Source organism: Montipora foliosa, chromosome 6 (assembly GCF_036669935.1).
Source record: "Montipora foliosa isolate CH-2021 chromosome 6, ASM3666993v2, whole genome shotgun sequence".
In the NCBI taxonomy this organism is placed as follows: Eukaryota; Metazoa; Cnidaria; class Anthozoa; order Scleractinia; family Acroporidae; genus Montipora; species Montipora foliosa.
Genome location: NC_090874.1, coordinates 22421829 through 22426828, shown reverse-complemented (window position 1 = coordinate 22426828; position 5000 = coordinate 22421829). Strand labels below are relative to the sequence as shown.

At 39.0% G+C, this 5000-nt stretch overlaps 1 long non-coding RNA gene across 1 annotated transcript in view; it reads right to left on the bottom strand.

Moving 5' to 3' along the window:
• Positions 1-1898: 1898 nt before the first annotated feature.
• Positions 1899-5000, bottom strand: part of LOC138008866 (uncharacterized) — a 29600-nt gene continuing 26498 nt past the window's right edge. The window contains exons 2-3 of the long non-coding RNA XR_011124285.1: positions 4014-4116; positions 1899-3550 (exon numbers count right to left, since the gene is read on the bottom strand). This is a non-coding gene — a long non-coding RNA (uncharacterized lncRNA). The remainder of the gene's footprint in view (positions 3551-4013; positions 4117-5000) is intronic.

The window sequence follows — 5000 nt, the reverse complement described above, 5'->3', positions numbered from 1 at the left end:
ATTATCCCATGGTCCAAGACTGTGGCATTCCGTGCCTCGAAGGATCTAAGCTCTCCACAATGTATTAGGAATTAACACCGCTTTTAAGAAATACTTGGTATGATCTCAAAATGTTTCCTAGTAAAATTCTAAGACCTTAACTCAAACTGTAATGCGCACGGTTGTTAGAGAAGTAAATTATCGTTTGCTAGATCTAGTCAGGGGTATCTTCATACTATAAGCCCCATGGCTTCTTAGAGGATTCCCTGTCGATGTTTATTTAAGTACACGCAGTACTAATCTCGGATTATTGAAGTGCGTTGGACAGTCGCTTTTGAGGATACTAGCATAAGTGTACTTCTTGAGATGGTTTCAATAAGCGCAGAAAACTATGGCTCATGTCACAGGATTGAAATACTGTGCCCTTGGCTAGACTCTGAATCATAAGTATGTGCAATCTCTTTGATTTACGTATAACAGCCCCCTGAGAGGACATGTCGGGTTACTACTAAAATACTAAACCCAGAAACATCGAAGAAAATAAAAGGAATCGAGTAACACTGGCATCGAGGATAACATGTTTATCATTTTCGAGTTCACTTCTTAATTCACAGCAAGTTAAAGCGCAAATTGCTGGGGTTATTAGCTCTACTTTTCGTGTGAATAAAGTACAGTAATATACATGAAAAAGACTTGCGAATCACCAAATTCAGCTTGTTGTGAAAGTGGTCAATACTAACTAACAGCTTGATTCGGCGCTCTTCTCCACATTTAAAAAAACTTCGAGAGGCACACACGATAAACGTTCACTGAAGTTAATACCTATCGGGCGGGTGAGTATCGGGATAGGAACACTCACATTTAACGGAATCCTGAGCATTCATCACTTCAGGAGACATACCGTAAACGCTGTAATAAGGCCCGTCTCTTATGAGACCTCCGAAAGCCTCAGTCTTGTTTAGACCTCTCTAATAAGCCCCCCTTCACTCCCCTTGAATTTTGTGCAATAAACATACGCGGCAAAATATGGTTTTAAAAGCTTCTTTTACTCTTCAGCTTTACAGTGCTTAGTTCAAATTTCATATGAGCTACTTTTTGCGCTTTCTGGCCAAGTTCTGATTTCAAGACTATTTCAGGACATTGATAACTGCTGTATACTCTATCCTAGATTTATTAAAGCTTGGTGATGTAAACTAGAAGACTGGTATTTTGACTCTCTCGGGAGTGGGTTGGGTTGGGGAAGGCTTATTAAAGCGTTTACGGTGAATCTGGGAGTAGTCATTTATTACGAGGTTTGTTTGTTGGGCGAACTAAATAGACGAACCGAGATGCCATGAAGATGAATTTATAGAACGTTGTGCGAATGGACTCCGTATAGTCCGCATATGATGTATCAATACGCGTATGACGTAATTCAAGATGGCGCTGACAAAAATTAAAAAACCAATGTACGGGATGCCCAAGATTAGAAATTCCGTGCCCCTAATGTTGAGCGCAATTATTGTCATGTTACAAATTGCTATATAATTTCATAATCGCAAAACTGTCAGACAAGAATTTGAAAATAGTAAACACTACTGCACGGAGCGAGCCTAGGTGTTTTAACAAACAATAAGGGTTTACTCCAGACATAAAAAAACAATATCATTTCGTTTTTCCGCGCAGGCGTTTGCATGCATTGACTGCCGATTCAGCAATTTTTTCTACCTATCAAACTGCCTATGGAACGTGATCAGCATCGCAAAACAGAGAACGCTGCCGCAAAAGATAAATAATTGCGATCACATCACAAATCAATAAAATGTCAGTTTCCACTGAATTTTTTTTAACCTAAAAGATAAGTTTTTTTTCGACGACAAATTTATCGTTAAGCTTTTCACTGTTGCTACCCTAAAACAGGCTCTAAGGCAGCAAATAGGCCGGGGAAAAGTCGACAGGTGAGGCAAGCCGACTGCAAAGTTATTTCTCCATCTTGCTTACCGGTTGCACTATTGCACAATCTTAAAAGCGACTTTGGGTTAAAGCGTGAATTTTAATGTCTTAGGTCAAGAAGTACGCATTGGAAGGTTTGCTGCTGATGATCTGTTTATTGCACATGTAAGCTGCTGTTAAAACTTTATACCGGAGATTTCGACATTCCCCGTTTTCAAAATTTCTATTGGAGGTTCTAGATTTAAAGAAAACCTTTAAATTTCTTTATCTCGCATTTTCTAGTTTTTTATCTCGCATTTCCTATCACGCATTTATAGTTTGTTATCTCGCATTTACAGTTTTCTTTTCTCCACCCGGGATTATCTCGCATGTCCCCTACAGGCTTTCAACGAGCTAGCGAACGACATTAGAACTAAAGTGGGCACAAATTATCACTAACTGCCTGTCGTTTTGTCACTCTTATCGCTTTTACTTTAAGTCCCTAGCTTTTATTGTACATTTTTCAGTCTTCTACTTTTTAGAATACATTAGGATCGTGGATTACATGTTAACTAACTGATTAAGCTAAGCGCATATTTCACATTAAATAAAATATCTTTATCTTATCTTTAACAGGTGATGCGGGGACACTTCCTCTCCATTGCAATCTTCCACTGGAAGAGTATTTCATTTCTCTACTGTTGTTTTCATATTATAGTTGCCCTTTGTTCTTCTCAGATCTTCACAGTTCCCTTGGAGAGAAAAAAGGCACAACCTGCCTTTGCCGGTTCCGACGACAAAGTAATATTGCAGCTCTTCTGAAATTTGGCATCCTGGTTGCGCACAGAATGGAATTAGCAAAGGAGTTTGCGAAGTAGAGAAAGATACACGCATAATTCAACAACTTGATTGCTAACGGTGAAAGGGAAGTTATAATGTCGGTAGAATAGAACAGAAAAGAGCATATTGTATGAGGCAACCATAGAAGTAAAGATACTAAAGTCACGATAAACAATGTCTTGGTCAGTTTTTTCTCTCTACTGACTGCACGATCGTGGTGCTGAGGACGTACGCCGCAACAAACTTTTACAGCAATGGATACGTAAGAAACACATATAACAAAAAGACAAATTGCATTAAATGACTTCCATACGTAAAAATAAAGGTCTCTTCTGGTTTGACTGATGACTTGCAAAGAAGTTGCAATTAAGGAAGCCAGAAGCCAACTGACAGCGATGACTGTACCATAAACGCGCTGTGTGATAACGCGGTGTTCAAATGGTCGACAAGTCGCATGCGCCCTTTCTATAGATATCATAGCGAGGTTTGTCAGGGAAGCAATAAGAAACATATTCCACAACATATAGAGAACCTCAAACCCTTGGCCTATTGAACAGTCTCCCTTCCAAATGTTGCATGTTTTTCCCAATTCAAGGTAGGTACATGATCCCGCAAATGCCCCAACTAACATGTCCGCAACTGCCAGATTAATTACCAAGTACATGCCACGCTCACGAAGAAGACGATTCTTTACGAAAACAAGAATGGTGAGAAAATTGAGTGCTAATATTACAGCCATTTCAGTTCCATACAAAACAAGCAGCGTAGTGCAGACAGAAGAAGAAAACACCATGTTGGAACTTTCCGTCTTGCAATACACCTGTCGAAAAAATAGGACCACGTTTTAAGCACAGAAACTACCTCGTTGATTTGTTTTAAACCGACTACAACAAGAGATTCTAAATTTTTTGGATTTTCAACACGTTTTAAGCACAGAAACTACCGCGTTGATTTGTTTCAAACCAGGAGCCATAATCCCTGATTATGGCTCCTGTTTCAAACCGACTACAACAAGAGATTGTAAAATTTTAGAATTATCAATCAAATAATTTTTATTTTGCTACATGTGGGTAACTTGGCTAAAAAGATAAAAGTTTATTCGTGCCATGGTCAAAATGTTAACGTTGGTATGAGAGCTCGAGATGACGGCAAGGATAATCACAGTACCGCGATACACAATATCACCATGCACGCGCACGCATGGTGATTCAAACGTTAACGTTTTGATAGTTGTAGTTTTATTGTGTGTTTTGTGCGTGTGTATAAAAAATATTTAACCTTACCGTAGCCTTATAATCTCTTTAAATTATTCTTTGTATGTTCGGCTTTTGTTTCTAGAGTCGGCTCTCTTTTCTGGCTTACACCAAGTTTCCTTGAAGGAAATCCCTAGTCTACAAACGCAAACAACTGTTAGTCTTTTGTGTGAGAGGGACCATCAAACACCCATCAACATAAAACAATTTCCCGCCAGCAAAACACTGAATTACTTCTACCATCAGTTTATTTCAAGCTATTTTCAGTGTCACCTTCCATTGTCATATTGAATTTAATTTATAGTACAACGACATCATGTTACCCAACAATGACATGCGTCAAGGTAAAACTCCACTTAAGTTGACAAAAGCCCTACGCCGACTAAGAAAGCACACTTGCATGCATTAAGATATTCCGAAATTTTTTTGCTCTGAACTCTATCAATGAAAAACAACAGATGGCGCTAGGAATATAGCAGGTGCTACGATAATTTCAGAACCAAACGACAGCTAGCGCTTTTGGTATTAGTAATTCCTACCAAGAATAAGAAAGACCGTAACAATACCGCGATTGATCCACAGTCCAATCAACCTGATTATTCCGTGTTTCCTTGGTACGTTTATCTTTAAGATAAACAAGTCTTCATACTACCATTTGTCAGCCCTATCTGTCAGCCTTATTGAAATAATTTTAAAGTCGTGTTTTACGAGAACACCAGTTTAAGCTTTGTGATCTAGATCGTAGTTTGATTATAGAAAGCACCAATAATTTACTGGAAGGAAACAACAGAACAACAATTTTGTGAGCTTTCTAAAGAAAGTAAAAGTACTTTAATTTTTCAATTGAACTTTTGAGGCAGCTGCAAGCGCTCTAGCCCTCGAGTTAACTTGTCGAAAGTTTAGGCCTGGGTAAACTGGCACAGCGTGAGAGTAGTATTCTCAAAAGTAATGCACTGATCAACTCGAAACTTCAACATTGCCCTTCCCCCGCCCCCCCCCCCCCCCCCCCATCCTTCC